At 43.4% G+C, this 16,708-nt stretch overlaps 1 long non-coding RNA gene across 1 annotated transcript; it reads left to right on the top strand.

Moving 5' to 3' along the window:
• The first annotated feature begins 1,131 nt into the window (after positions 1-1,131).
• On the top strand, positions 1,132-15,411 carry LOC310767275. Its single transcript, XR_014550829.1, has 3 exons — positions 1,132-1,380; positions 11,013-11,077; positions 15,174-15,411. It is a non-coding gene; the product is annotated as an uncharacterized lncRNA (long non-coding RNA).
• Positions 15,412-16,708: the final 1,297 nt, after the last annotated feature.

The following is a 16,708-nucleotide window of genomic DNA, read 5'->3' on the forward strand; positions in this document are numbered from 1 at the left end:
AATGCGCCAATCACCGCATGGTAGTAAACAGTAAGGGAGTGGCAATGTGCCTGTGGCTGAACTCTTCAGAGGTGAGCATGGGTACAGACACCATACATACCTTCATAGATGTGTTGAACTGGAATTCAGGTGCAAAAAAGGTAAAGGACCTCTGACAGTCCAGTTGCAGACGACTCTGGGGTTGCGGCGCTCATCTCACTTTGCAGGCCGAGGAAGCCAACTGTCCGCAGACAGTTTTTCCGGGTCATGTGGCCAGCATGACTAAGCTGCTTCTGGTGAAACCAGAGCAGCGCATGGAAACGCCGTTTACCTTCCCGCCGGAGCAGTACCTATTTATCTACTTGCACTTTTTTGCATGCTTTTGAACTGCTAGGTTGGCAGGAGCTGGGACCGAGCAACGGGAGCTCACCCCGTTGCAGGGATTCAAACTGCTGACCTTCTGATCGACAAGCCCAAGGGTCTCAGTGGTTTAGACCACAGCGCCACCCGCATGTAATATCAAAGCAAACTTCTTTACTTGCAGTCAATGCACCAGGGTAACACTTTGGGGTATGTGTAATAACACAAGGGACTTGCAGTTAGAGAGAAATTCAATTCACTTCTCATTTGCACTTGAATTTACCTAATTTGCACATTCCAAAATTGTACAAGAACCAAAACACACAGCCATAGTTCGAAATTTGCACTTCTCTGAATTTTGCGGTGCAGTTCTCCAGCCCAGTAGCGTTCACAAAACTGCATATACCAGTGCAAAGTGTGCATTAAAATGCATTTATTTGGGAAAAATAGCAAACACAAATTCATCATATGAGGGAGACTTGTTTTGGGAAAATATGTATATTAGGCAAAATCACATGCAAAAATGTGTATATCGGGAGAATATGGATGAATTTTCACAGGGTCTTTAAAAAAATGAAAACTGATATAGAAATGTTGAGAACTGAATTTAAGAATGGGGGGAAATGAGAAATTGCATATCCCTCCTTGCAACCCACCTGTGTGGATAGTGTCATAATATGGTTTAGTCACATGGTGGCGCTAGACTTAGCTGGAGTCAGGAGTTTGTTTGGCTGTTCTCACTGGAAAGAGACAATAACGTTCTTGCATAGGTTTCTGATTGGTGTGCTTCCTTAGTCTTCCATGGAACCGCCATTTGAGAGTGGAAGGAAGACACTTCTGTAACATTCTGATGCAGAACTCTCTCTTGTTTTTCCAGCTTACCTCAACCTATTTACAGCTGATGTCAACACATGCACGGGATATGGTTCTCTGCCACAGCCAGAAGCATAGCAGGAAATTAAACATCAAAGATTCCACTTCAAAGCTTCACAAGTTGGGTGGATCAGTTCTTCCTTGGCAGGTTTGACATGAGCTCTGAGGGTAAGTTTATGAAATCACCTCCAGGAATAAAGCTTTCCAATTGTTTTGACTTGCAAACAAAACCTGTTCTAAAAAAGCAGGCTTCTTCAATAGAAGGCCTTAAAGTGAAAAAGATGGGATCTGGATTCATGCAACAGAAGCGTGTATACATGTCACATGGCTACAGGGATGCAGTTTATTGCCTACTGAAGGACCACCTTTCCCCATATAAACCACTCTGGATTCTGCATGCATCATCTGAGACCCTTTTGTGTGTGCCTCCTCCATATGAGGTCCAGAGGATGGCAACATGAGAATGGACGTTTTCTGTAGTTCCCCATATGGGGCATGCTCTCCCCAGGGAGGCTTGCCTGGCAACTTCCTTAAATATCTTTAGGCACCAGGTGAAAAGTTCCTCTTCAACCAGGCCTTTGGCTGATTAATATTCTACAGCCTTTTAAATGTGTCTGTGGGACGGGTGTGTGTGTTGCTTTTTTGCTTCATTTATTGTCATGTTTTATTTTACTCTGTAAATCTTATGATTACCCTGAGATCTTATGATGAAGGTTGGTATATAAATCTAATTAACAACAACAACAATACTTCCTCCCTGTCTCCAACTATTGATCTAAACCTGTTCACAAAGCCGCCACATCTGCACTGCCGCTGACACAAATATATTTTTAGTTGTGGGCACCATTTTGACTGTATCATTTTGTGTTTGTTAAGATTGTGACAGTTTTAGTACATATACACTTTGACAAAGCTCTGTGGAGTACTGTATTCCGAGAGGATACAGTGGTACCTCGGGTTAAGAACTTAATTCGTTCTGGAGGTCCGTTCTTAACCTGAAACTGTTCTTAACCTGAGGTACCACTTTAGCTAATGGGGCCTCCTGCTGCCACTGCATGATTTCTGTTCTCATCCTGAGGTAAAGTTCTTAACCCAAGGTACTATTTCTGGGTTAGCGGAGTCTGTAACCTGAAGCGTCTGTGACCTGAAGCATCTGTAACTTGAGGTACCACTGTATTCTGTATGCAGTTGTTTTATCTTTGTTTTAAATAATTTAAACACACACACACACAATGTACATGCATAGGTTCTATCTTCACTAGAATGCAGAGTTCAGATCATGCAGAGGAACCTAATGTGTGCATAGCTTTTTATGGAGAAACATAGGAAGATGACTTTTGATCCCAGGTCAGGCTACTTGGTAGCTGCCCCTTGGGGTATATGTGTGCTTTCTGAGTGCAAAGACATTCACAATCACCCACCCTGGGAAGCATAAAATCTGAAATGGTTACCACTTGACCACTTGATTTTGCTGATTGTATAAACTATTCCTAAGCTTTTTTCACATTCTGCCTGCACAGTGCAGTCTCATAGGTATGGCAGCAATCAAGTAGGCTCTTTGACTGTGTACATTAAACACAAGGACAACTTTTGAGCAAGAAACGAGAAAAGAAACAAGCCTGCTTCTGTAGTCAATCTATGTAAACAACTCATGGGGAATAAAGATAGAACTGAAAGTAGATCTTTGTTCCATTGAGAATGTCTACAGCTGTGCATTCCAAGCCAGGGCTGCTCTCGGTAGTCACAGTTAGCTCATCGCACAAATTAAAGCACCACTGCTTATTTGCCCTGTGGTGCTATGGCGACACCATCTGTTGAGCCACAGCAATGGCCTGAAGTGTTGTGTGTGCTTTTGATTGTGTGGCAAAAATGGGATTTGTGATTTTGCGGAAGATGGGGAGAGATGGTACACATCTGCACTCCACTGGGACTAATTAATGGGTGCAATTAACATACATATTTTTTTTGAATATAATTAACAAAGGAGGGGGTGCCTGGAAAGCCCCAGAACTGTAGGGAATGGGATCGAAAGGGGAAGGTTAGTTCTTTCTCTCCCTGCTAAGGTGCTCAGAAATACTGGTGGACAACAAAAGAGGTTTAAAGACACTCTCAAGGCAAATCTTTAAAAATGCAGTATGAGCACAGATAATTGGGAAACACTGGACTGTGAGTGCTCCAACTGGAGAATAGTCTTTACCAAAGATACCAATGACTTTAAAGGAACACAAACTCGGGACGAAAGGGAGAAATGAGCTAAGAGGAAGGCACATTTGGTAGATCCTCACCCAGAAACCTATGTCCCCACTGAGGAAGGATGTGTGGATCCGGAATTGGCCTCCACATTCACTTATGGACACACCATTAAGTCCGTGTCCATGGAAGACAATCTTACTTGGCTATGAGTGATTGCCAAAGAAGAAGAAGAAGAAGAAGAAGAAGAAGAAGAAGAAGAAGAAGAAGAAGAGAAGAAGAGGAAGAAGAAGAAGCAGAAGCTCAGAAATATCTTCATTCTAAAGGGACTATTTGTAATTTAAGCCTCCATGGGCACCAATGGGAGCTTCCCTTGACATGCAAATAGCAATGATGAAAAGCCTGGGAGACAAAGCATGAAACATCCTGTTTTCTCACACACCTCAATCCCTAGGCTGCTTTGACTTCTTCACATCTGCTGCTTACGTAACAAACAAACAAACAAAATGTACACATGTTTTAGCCTTGCATCTAGGTAAAGGTAAAGGGACCCCTGACCATTAGGTCCAGTCGTGTCCGACTCTGGGGTTGCGGCGCTCATCACGCTTTATTGGCCGAGGGAGCCGGCATACAGCTTCTGGGTCATGTGGCCAGCATGACTAAGCCGCTTCTGGCGAACCAGAGCAGCACACGGAAATGCCATTTACCTTCCCGCTGGAGGGTACCTATTTATCTACTTGCACTTTGACGTGCTTTTGAACTGCTAGGTTGGCAGGAGCAGGGACCAAGCAACGGGAGCTCACCCCGTCGCAGGGATTCGAACCACCGACCTTCTGATCGGCAAGTCCTAGGCTCTGTGGTTTAACCCACAGCGCCACCCACACCCCAGCCTTGCATCTAGCTTGGCTCTTAAGGCAAAGTCACACACGCATTTGGCCGCTTGGAGGCCAGCCTGTGCTAAGCAGGTGATGTGCATCCACTGCCACCTGTAGGATTGAACTTTTGAGCATAGGGTGGAGATTCTAGAGAAATTGCACTTTCCCACATGTGCTGAAAGTGAATTGCTTGGGACCTGCACACAACAGCGTCCATAAATTGATGACAATACAAGATGCAGGCTTCCCAATTTCCCTGTGGCTACATTGTTTCTGATGGCCACATAGCTGGACTTTTTGTGTGAAATGGGAAGTGACAATAAAGCAATACGTGCACATGGGTGATTTTTGTGAGTGAGTGTTGCAGCTGTGAAGTGCAGGTTTAAACTATAAATGGACTAAGTGCATACTTAAATTGAATATCATAACATGTATGTACCTTACATATATTTATTTATGGAAGATGTAAATATAACCAAGTTTTAATGTGCTTGGAGCAATTGGCATTGTGCTAACTCTGCTCAAGACAGTAACAATCTCTCTTCCAAACCTCTCTCTACAACATTTACAGCCAAACTCTAAACCAGAACGACAAAAAGCCTCAAACACACTTGGAATATTAAAGCTGTTCTAGTTGGCAGAGAGGGTTGCCAGATCAGAAGGATACCAGAATCAGAGATTTCAGGGTCCAAACCTGAGACCCGGTAGGGAGACTGGTGAGAAGGATGGGCACTCATTGCCATATAACCTTCCCACAAACAAATCTGAACAAATGCTCAATAAAGGTTTGTAAGCTTTGTTCAAGAAAATCAGGATGCAAGCTCAATAAAATAGGTGGTTGGTGGAGAAATTGTTCCCAGATCTGACTTGCTAATTCCTGCTTTGGGGGAGACTCTGTTTCGCACTCTTAGTTTGAATCAATAAGGGTAAGGCAGGAATTCAAAACTCAACTGCATTCTTAACAACACCTGAACTGTTTTTCATCACACCCCAGATGGAAATCTCACTTGGTATAGGGTTATTTTCCAGACAATGGTTCTGCTATCTTTGGTCATCACCTTCCACAGAATGAGTTCCTTATCTTGCCAGGTCAGATTTCTGTTTCCTAGATTACTGCAAAAGGAAGTGGCTTTTTTTCTCTGAGGAATTCTCTCACAAAGTGAGCTTCACCTCCCAGTAGTGACCTGGGGCTGTTGAGGGACCTTTGTAAGGCACAGGAAAAGGAGTTGGCATTTATAACACACAGCTGGGAAGTTGCCAGCAGAAGGGAGGTTAAAAAGGGGCTATGCTATGAGCCAGCGGCATGTTTGTACACTATGAAATCATTGCCGTACCAAATGGTATCTTGCTGGATCGAACACAGTGGAGCCACGCTATGATTTCAAGGACAATATGATTTCATGAACATTGTTTGTCTTTGGAAGTCCCAGTACTTAACACGATGGCATGCCACCAAAACATCCCATCCTCTATATAGCATTATACCATCTCAGTATATGATGGGAGTTTTGCAGGAAATGCCGCTCGTGTGGCCATTGATAATACTTCCAATGCAATCCAGGGGCCATAAATCTTGTCATTTTGGCTTCATTTTATCCCTTGCTTAAAATACCTTCTTTAAAAGTCCTTTTGCATTCAATATGTTGATTTGTGAATGTCTCGTTCAATCATCCCTCTAATTATACCACAGACGTTTCCACAACAACATCAGTTCTTGTTGCACGTCTCATTTATGAGACAGGTGAAGCTTGGTGTCTGACCTTCGCTAGTGTCTACCCACATTATATGAGCTTGATGTAAGCTATTAAAGATAAGATAGCATTGCCTTTTGTGAAATCACATATGCTATCAACAAATGTGACTTACTGAAAGATCAGTAAATGTCTTACTTAACTGCTTGGTAATAAGCTTGGAAAGATAAATGAGGGGGTGGAGATCACTCAATTTCAGAATCTGGAGCTCGGCTGAGTCATTTTGATCCCTCAATTTTCTTCTTTTTACATGTCTGGCTTTTTAAAATAGCTTAAATATCAAGAACACATAGTATAACTTTTAATTCCCCATAGACCTCAAATAATGCAGTGACTCTGAACCAAATAATTCCAGTAGCTCTGAACCATTATTATAATGGTATTTGAAGATCTCTTTGGATTCAGCCTTGGTGTAATGTTGAAACTTCATCAATTTTCCTTATGCTCAAATATGAATATTGCCCAAAAAATAGTACCCAGGTTTATTTTGGGCCATAAAGCTAGTTTGAGAACTGTATTTGAGATCACAGCCATTTTCACTTCAAGAAGTTAAGCAGCAGCCAAATACATTTTACTGTGTGAATCAAAAATCAAAATAGTGCACCCACCCAGACCCCATTCTTCAAACAGAAGTTGACTTGACTGGCAGCAGTTGAATTGTACTTCAGCACTGACAGCAAGACAGCACACACACCCCACTGCATCTGGGGTAAGGAGACTAGCTTAGGGGGTCATGGACTGGCTGGATGCAGAGGAGTGATAGAAAGCAACAGCTGGGGAACCCCCAAGGGAAGTAGGCTCAGAGCCAGGGAATTGGTGGTGGGAAAACAATGAGTGGTCTGAGGAAGAAGAGGAAGAAGTTTGGGAGGAGGAGGTGTCAGAAGCTGCAGGGTTCAGTGAACAGGAAGGAGGCCAAGAGACAGAGATGAGTCAGGTGAAGAAGCCAGGATATCTCCCCCTCCTGCCATGACCAGCTGGTGTCCCAGACCAGGAAAGGTATGAAGAGGGAGGAGCAATGGCAGGCATGGCGATAGAGTCTCAGATTGCTTGGGAAGCATCAGAAGGAGGAGGAGACTTAGGAAACTGGGAAGGTGGAAGCCTTAAGTTCCCACAACTGCCTCATAGGGGCAAGATCTACTGGAGCAAGTTGCTCACTAGGCCTGGCCTCCTGAGCAGACCTGACCTTGTTTCCTTGAATAAAGAGTTAACTTCACTGATACTGTGTGATTTATTACTGACCTGCTCCTGACAATAGGGGGTGTTATATAGTGCACAGAGCTCTGTCCCTAGAAGCAATCAGATCCCAAACATGGGACTGAGGTCACCTGTATTCCTCACTTCTCTTGTCCTACAACAACTTGATAGGAAATGACAAGCCAAGATTCTGTTCTCATTTACAATTCCAGTCTTCAGCTTTGTCATCCAGACTTAGTTGCACAGATGCCATATTTGACCAGATGCAAAAATATGTGTACACCAAATACACTGTGGTTTGTTGTGCAGAAGAGAGACTATAAAAACAAAGAATGCTTATGATGATGTAAAGCTACTGTATACCTAATTAATTAGAAATCCTACGGCTGGCGTATCAAATTAACGGAAGCAGCAAGACAGAACATGCTTCATAATAATGCATGCTATTCCATTTATTACCAGCATTTCTGCAGTAATAAGTAGGCAATCATTCATCATGTCATTTCCCATTAGGGCCAGGCATGTACGTGCTAAGAGCATCCAGGTCATGTTTATGCCAGTTTAACATGAAATGGAACAAAATGCATCACTCATATAATTGTCTAATAACTTAAGACTTTTGTTGCGAACCGTTACACAGCTAGGCTCCTGAAAAAACATCGTATTCAACTGGGTTTACCTTGTACAAATATGTGCAGGATCACAGTCTCTGTGTCCAGATTCAAGAGCATTACATTCACTACACAAATAAGAAACAGTATTGCTCTTAAATGTATTGTCTTCTAAGTGCTTTCAGCCTGAAGCCCAGATTTTAGGTATAAAAAATCTGTAAAAGAACTACAGTCAATTCTCAGTTGTCGAACGTAATCCGTTTCGGAATCCTGTTCAGTTTCTGAAATGTTCGACAACCGAGGTGCGGCTTCCGATGGCCCCAGGAATCTCCCTAACCCCCGCTACCCCCGCCATCTTGAGGGCTTGTGGTTGAAGTAGTTCCTAATCCTCAATAAGCTCATAGTTGAAACCTCCATGGACCCATTGAAATCACTTGAATCACATTTAGCAGCTGAATAACTAAAGCATGTATGTGTCTTGTCTCATTTATACTACCATGGAACAAAGGAAGCCTCATATTCTTATATTCTTTTGAATTCCAAACGATTCAATCTTCTAATAATAAACATAGATTTCTGTCTCTCTCACTATATTGCCTCTGGATTTCAACCTACATTTTAATATTTGATGCTACACGCGACTGGTAACTGGGTTTTGTTTTTTCATGTCAGGCAGAAGTGCAAATATTAGTTACTGAGGTTTAATTTCATGCCTGCTTGGAACAGTGGCAACACTAACTATCAGTTTTGTGTTGTTTTGTTATATATTATCAAAGGAACTATGGGACGCGGGTGGCGCTGTGGGTAAAACCTCAGTGCCTAGGACTTGCCGATCGTATGGTCGGCGGTTCGAATCCCCGCGGCGGGGTGAGCTCCCGTCTTTCGGTCCCAGCTCCTGCCCACCTAGCAGTTCGAAAGCACCCCTAAGTGCAAGTAGATAAATAAGTACCGCTTTATAGCGGGAAGGAAAACGGCGTTTCCGTGTGCTGCGCTGGTGCAGGCTCACCAGAGCAGCTTCGTCATGCTGGCCATGTGACCCGGAAGTGTCTGTGGACAGCGCTGGCTCCCGGCCTCTTAAGTGAGATGGGCGCACAACCCTAGAGTTGGACACGACTGGCCCATACGGGCAGGGGTACCTTTACCTTTATCAAAGGAACTGGCTGAGAATGAATCATAGAAACAGAATTGTAGAGTTTGGAAGGAACCTCAAGGGTTTTCTAGTCCAACCTCCTGCAATGCAGAAATCTCGACTAGACTGTCCATGACAGATGACCATCCAACCTCTGCTTAAAAACCTCCAAGGAAGAAAAGTCCACAACCTCCCAAGGGAATCCATTCCACCATCAAACAGCTCTTACTGTCAGAAAGTTCTCCCTTATGTTTAGTTGGAATCTCCTTTCTTCCATGTGACAGCCCTAAAGATATTTGAAGATAGCTATCATATCTCCTCTCAGTCTCCTCTTTACCAGGCTAAACATACCCAACTCCCTCAGCCGTTCCTCATAAGGCTTGGTTTCCAGACCCTTGATAATTTTAGTTGCCCTCCTGGCTTCCCAACCAGGGGATCTTAGCATTTCAACAACAACGACAAATCTGCTATGTAAAATGTAAAACAGGTTTGCAGTGTGCGAGTGATGGAAGTCGTAGTCCAAAACTTCTAAAGGGCACCAGGCTGACGAAAGTCGCAAGAGTATATTTCCTGCACCATTAATGAAGCTATCAAGGAGATGGCTAGTGAACATGTACAGATTGCCTTTCATTACCACCCTGCTCTTAACAAATTAAGCCCCCAGTCTTTTAGCTCTGCCTTCTATTATTTCTACATCTCACAGTGAGATAACTGATTTGAGTAGAAAGACTGAACCATCAGCTAAAAACAGCCAAAGCTCTATACATTAGCAGTCTTCAAGATGTAAACAAACCCTTTAATTAGCAGACACATGGGTTGTTAGGGTGCCCTCAAGAACAGCTAGATTGTCTCAGCAGCCTCTTCGTCCCTTCTGCCTTTGCTCTCGGCTTGGGGCTACTCTTCTGGCTGGCTGGTTCCTTTTCATAGGCTTGAAATAATGGTTTGAAGTAAAAATGGAATGAGCAGAGATGTTCTGAGCAGAAAGGGAGGGGGGAGTGAAGCTCTACTGCATGCAGAAATAAATGGCAGCTCCATGCTTCCTTGCTTGGTGCTGACTCCCATGGAATCCCACAATGCATAGCATTGCATTGGGCTTAACCGTGAAGCTTGGCAGGTAATCTTCTGCAGTCAGTCACACTTTACCTCACAGAGATATTGTTTTGAGGGTGAAACAAAAAAAGCAACCCCTTTGGATTCTGGGCTGTCGCTTTTCTTTGTGGGGTTGCAAGTATATCCTCACAGGCATAAAGCTTTGTTTGTTTCCTTCGATGAATGCTGAGCTGTGGTGGAACTGTGACATCAACACAATACCATTGGCTGTAAGCCCCAATTCAAGTGTTAAGGAGGCCGAAGACTAAGAAACTGTACAGCTCATCTTCCTCTCCACACCAAAGTGAAAAATAAAAGCCTCTCCCCATTGAAATAGAGGCTACAGTGGTACCTTGGGTTACAAACGCTTCAGGTTACATACACTTCAGGTTACAGACTCCGCTAACACAGAAATATTACCTCAGGTTAAGAACTTTGCTTCAGGATGAGAACAGAAATCGTGCTCCAGTGGCGCGGCGGCAGCGGGAGGCCCCATTAGCTAAAGTGGTGCTTCAGGTTAAGAACAGTTTCAGGTTAAGAACAGACCTCCAGAACGAATTAAGTTCTTAACCCGAGGTACCACTATATTTGCAAACTGCCACCTCGGCAGACTTTTTCTTGTCCCCTCCTGCCCCACCCCCACCAACTACTTTCCAATCCAGCTGCGGTGAGCGGGTGGGGAGCAGCCTGGGAATTTGGTTTGGCTTCACATTAGACTGCCTGAACATTATATATGGGCTTGATTTGTATGCATTAGATAGCTCTATAGAAACTGTACTTTGACATAATGCTTTCCAGATGACTCACCGTCTCATTTTTTGAAGGGCTGTGTAGCTTAGCATTTCTGTCCAGTTCGGATTAAATCCAGAGCTTCCTTGAAATTCTTCTCTTCTACTATGTTCTCTGTACATTCTCTGTACATTTGCAACAAAACAATAACGTGATGTGCTTTCAAATGCAGCCTGTGATAAACTATGAGAATGCTTCTCCAGAGGGCAGGAAGAGGAAAGCATGAATGAAGCTACAGTGAGAACCCTCAAAGATGTTCCCGCACCATTGTCAACTTGTGTTTTAGTTCTTCTTTATTCATATAGGACTCGGGTGGCACTGTGGGTTAAACCACAGAACCTAGGACTTGCTGATCAGAAGGTGGGCGGTTCGAATCCCCGCGATGGGCTGAGCTTCCGTTGCTCGGTCCCTGCTTCTGCCAACCTAGGAGTTCAAAAGCACGTCCAAGTGCAAGTAGATAAATAGGTACCGCTCTGGCGGGAAGGTAAACAGAGCTTCCGTGCACTGCTCTGGTTCACCAGAAGCGGCTTAGTCATGCTGGCCACATGACCCGGAAGATGTACGCCGGCTCCCTCGGCCAATAAAGCGAGATGAGCACCGCAACCCCAGAGTTGGCCACGACTGGACCTAATGGTCAGGGGTCCCTTTACCTTTTTATTAATATCAAGCAAAAACCAAAATGCTTATTTGTTAATAAACATTAGCAAATTGAACATGGTACACAACCGAGGTCTCTAGAACAATAGACACAATTTCTCTTTTTTCTGCTAGGTCTACAAGCGACATGCCAATAAATGAGAAACACTCCCCCAGTCATTGACAAACAGGAATATTTGTCAAAGAGATAGGAATAAAACCGATGCTACTGAAACAATTCATATCAAAACGCCTCCCAATTTGTCACAATTTGATCAGGCATAGGCAAACTCGGCCCTCCAGATGTTTTGGGGACTATAACTCCCATCATCCCTAGCTAACAGGACCAGTGGTCAGGGATGATGGGAGCTGTAGTCCCAAAACATCTGGAGGGTCGAGTTTGCCTATGCCTGGTGCAGATGGCTGCTTAGTGAAGGCTTCTCAAGATGTATAATTTAAAAAGGAGTCGCAAATCATATAAAATGAATCTGGGGTCTCCAGACCCTCACATAGTTTCAGTTGGTGTTTTATCTTCCCTAATATGGCAATATTCCAGAGGGACTGATATCATACTCAAGTGTCAAGTTCTGCACACTTTCCCAGTGATGTGGTGAGGCAGACTACTGAGATGTTTAGTAAGATACCCATGTTGTCCTCCTCATCAAAGATATTTGAAAACATTGATTGTGGCCTCAATGATGCATTTTCTTGCAGCATATTTCATACTTCTGGGTGTAAATTTGCCCAGAAATGAGCAATGAAGTTGCACTCCCACCAGAGGTGGATGTAAGTGCCTCTTCTGCACCCACAACCCCTCCAGCATGTTAGGCCAACCTTCTCAAACATGTTATATGACTGTACAGGCATACAATACCATCTGTGCATACTATTCAAGGAATTATCCTCAGTATATGCTGAAAGTGATCTAAACGCTCTCGAGTTCCAGACGCTGCTTCTGTGATTTGCTTGTATATCTAATCCAGGGGTAGGCAACCTAAGGCCTGGGGGCCGGATGTGGCCCAATCGCCTTCTCAATCTGACCCGCAGACGGTCCGGGAATCAGCATGTTTTTACATGAATAGAATGTGTCCTTTTATTTAAAATGCATCTCTGGGTTATTTGTGGGGTCTGCCTGGTGTTTTTACATGCGTAGAAGGTGTACTTTTATTTAAAATGCATCCCTGGGTTATTTGTGGGGCACAGGAATTCATTCATGGTTTTTTTTCAAAATATAGTCCAGCCCACCACATGGTCTGAGGGATGGTGGACTGGCCCACAGCTGAAAAAGGTTGCTGACCCCTGTTCTAATCTAATACTTCCTACTTCCCAGATTGCTGTAAGAATAGTTGCAGGGTCCATGGATGCATCAATTAAAATTGTATAAATTGCAACTTAGCATCCCCTCTCCTCGCAGCTGATGGAATCTGTGGGTGGGGGTCCCCGAACCTTACGATGAATCAGTAGGTTGCAGATGCCCACTTTCTGCTCCTTTGTGGCTCTCTGTTTGTTGCACAACAGAAGATCCTGGCAGAAGTGGTGTTTTTGTTCTCTCTCTTAAGGGAGTACATATTGCAATAAACTCTCTCTCTCTCTCTTTCTTTCACACACACACACACACACACACACACACAATATTGACACTTTTGGAGCAGAACAAGGCTAAACGTTCCAGGGACATTCCAAGTTATTGCTGAGAATTCTAGGTTTACTGCTCAGATAGTCAGTGTGTCCCTCCCAATAGCTCCCGGTTGGGAATGCAGGCCAGCTTTGAAGCTCTTCTAAAGCAGTATTCCAGAGGGGAAGGAAAGTGTAAATGATTGATGCTGCTAGCCTAGGAAACAAGGGGAACGGGGCTTATTAATGCTCTTTTATGATAGCAACAAACCTCTTGCTCCAAAGCAGTTCCAGTACTGGTCAAATCCACACTGAAAGCACTCTCACAACACTTTAACTGTCATGGCTTTCCCCAAAGAACCGTGGGAGCTGTAGTTTTTTAAGAGTGCTGGGACCTCAGTGAGGGATCTCCCAACAGCTCTGAGCACCTGCAACAAGCTACAATTCCCAAGATTCTTGGAAGGGGGAAGTCACGGCTGTTAAAATGTTATGAAAGTGCTTTACATTTCATGCAACAAGTCCTTCTTCTTAAACCTTGAATAATAATAATAATAATAATAATAATTATTATTATTATTATTATTATTATTATTATTATTATTATTATTATGCCACCCATCTAACTGAGTTGTGCCAGCCACTCTGAGTGACTTCCAACAAATTAAAGCATCAAACACAGTAAAACATCAAACATTAAAAACTTCCCTATATGTTATGTACTGAAGTTCTCACCCTGGGCCAGCAGGGGGATACTGTAGATAGTTATGCAAATGAAGGATCGAAAGTGACGTTCAGTGATTGGATACTTTTAGAAAGTTGTTACAGTAACGTTGTACTGGAGCTCTATATAAGCAGGCTGACTGAACTCTTCAGTTCAGTTCTGTTCTGGCCTGTGAATAAACAAGAGCTGTTTGAAGAATCGCTGTGTCGTCTGATATGTTCACCCACAACTTAACACTATATATATTGCCAGAATTGCTTCTTAGCAGTTTACAGGAATAAAATCAATTGCAACACATACACACACACTAGAACAATTCCATCAAAATATCACAACATCCGTAATTAAAATGTGCAACAATGCAAGCCCATTAAGATGGAACAACAGTTAAAACACCAATTAAAAGCACAGTAGTCCAGTTCTCTTTTGCATCTGGCAACCCCCGACATCATTCCAATGGTTCTTATTAGGGTAGGGCTTTAGGGCAGAACTCCAGAACCCCGAAATGAGTAAGGAGGAGAGGACGTTAGCAGGCCTGACTGACCACATTTTGAACTACATGAAGTAATATACATTACCATCTGAAGTGGGGGGCGGGAGGTGGTAGTGTCATCATAAAACTATTAAGCCCAGAATCTAAGATTACTGCATTTCACCTCTGCCTCCCTCCCCATCTCCCACCCCAAGTTGTTCTTGGGGATGCACTGCTAATCTGATTTCTGTCGGGCGCTAAATCATGCTGAATTGTTGGGCTTTTCAAAACTATGGTTGAAATAGCAGAGCTTATTAAAGGGAAGCCCAGAGGAAGAATGACGAAACGACTGCATGTCAGGGCTTGGACATGTTTTTCAGCAACGGGTTCTCAAAAATGACTGGTTCTGGTTTTGGTTATTAGTCCCTCTGAGCAGAAACCATTACAAATGCCTTGAAGTCTGTCAAAATAAAAGTCCTTCTTGGGTGAGTGGGTGGGGGACATTTTTGATGCAGAAGTACCTCTTACTTTGGTTTTCTGAGTCTCTTCCATTCATCCTCTCGGTTTTTCTAAGTTAAGATTTCTGCATAATCACAAGCTGAGGATGTCATGCAGCTACCCCTCACATTTTTCTTCCTGGTTTTCCTGAGGGCTACTTTCAGTTTCCAGATGAATGGTTACTTTGCCTCCTTTTCTAACTAATGGCTTTTTAAATAAAAGCTCTAAGAGATCCACTTTGGCTCTCAGTGTTGCGGTGCTCAAAACTAGCCTCCCCTAGCCTTCTACCTCAATCCCTATCGTTTGTTTGGCTGTGTTGGAAATCGCTCAGCTTCTTGCATACTTTTGCAACGCTTTGCATTTGTTTACATGCTTATTTATTTGTTTGACAGGAATGGTGCTTCCAGATAGTTGCCATTTTTGAGGGGATGCCAGTCATGTACCAGAAAATTCAGGTTGCACAGGTAGTGTCTTGCACAACAAATCCTCTTCCCTAAAGGAGCAGACTTTTTGCAAGAAGGAAAGTGACAGGAAAATGCACTTGAAAGTGTGGGATAGCACTTGCTTTGCCACGGAAAGGAAACTGTGAGAATGATCAGGAACATACCAGAGAGGAAATCCTATTGAACTCAGTGGGACTTTGTTCTGAGTAAAAATGCTTGGGATTATAGTATAAGGCTGCAAGTCTTTACCCAGTTACATGGAAGTAAGCTCCATTGAATACAGTGGGACTTATTTCTGAGTAGACAGTGAAAGGCTCCATTTACAATAAAGGAATCAACACTCTGCTTGTTTCCTTTAAAAATTGCTGGCTGCTGAAGCATTGCAATTAAAGAATTTAGTCTTTGGTGACATTTTCCTTCAAAATTGTAGGATGAGAAGAAGAGGAGGAGGAGGAGGAGGAGGAGGAGGAGTTTGGATTTGATATTCCGCTTTATCACTACCCTAAGGAGTCTCAAAGCGGCTAACAATCTCCTTTTCCCTTCCTCCCCCATAACAAACACTCTGTGAGGTGAGTGAGGCTGAGAGACTTCAAAGAAATGTGACTAGCCCAAGGTCACCCAGCAGCTGCATGTGGAGGAGCAGGGAAGCGAACCCGGTTCACCAGATTATGAGTCCACCACTCTTAACCACTACACCAAACTGGATGGGCTTTGTATACCAGCTTCACCATTTCCTCAGTTTGGTGCAGGAATTTTATTTTCACTATGAACAGAACTTGGCTTTTGCACCTACACAAAAACACACCACTTTTAATTGTTTTCTGAAATGTGGAGGGGAGGAAAAAGGAAAACGGAGACATTCCGGGATTAAATAAAAAACCGGGACGGCTTCTGTCATTGCAGGACTGTTCCTGGAAAATAGGGACACTTGGAGGGTATGCGATTTTTCTGTATGTAAAATAAAAATAATAAAAAAATCAACAAAAACATTCAAAATTGAATAAAAAATTAAACTTCCACAGTAAACCTTTCAAGTGTGGACTAACTGTAGCCTCGTTGCCTCACTCAGGAGCAGGAGAGTGGTTGGCGATATTGTAGGATGCTATTTGCAATCCAGCCCAGAAGCACTGCCCATTCTCTTTTTCTTATTATTCATGTTATAGTGATAGATCTAGGCCTGTTCAGAGGTGAGTGCGCATCATCTAGTCCCCCAAGCGATTGCATGTCATCTCATTCCCACAAAGGTAGCCCTTTGGAAAGAGAAGGGAGCTGTCTTCAGTGCCTCCCTATCCCTTCCTGCCACCATTATTTTGAAGAAAGAGAAACAACAGGAGAGATGGAAGCGACAAAGTTTCCTCGCGACTGCAGCAGTGAGTCTGGAGAAGCCTGATTTACAGAGACAGCCTTTGTCAGCTGCATCAGACTTTTGAGGACTCGCTGGGGAGAGGAGGGTGGGTTTGCATGTGTGAAACAGACAGAAGATC

Source organism: Podarcis filfolensis (assembly GCF_964270895.1).
Source record: "Podarcis filfolensis genome assembly, chromosome: 7".
In the NCBI taxonomy this organism is placed as follows: Eukaryota; Metazoa; Chordata; class Lepidosauria; order Squamata; family Lacertidae; genus Podarcis; species Podarcis filfolensis.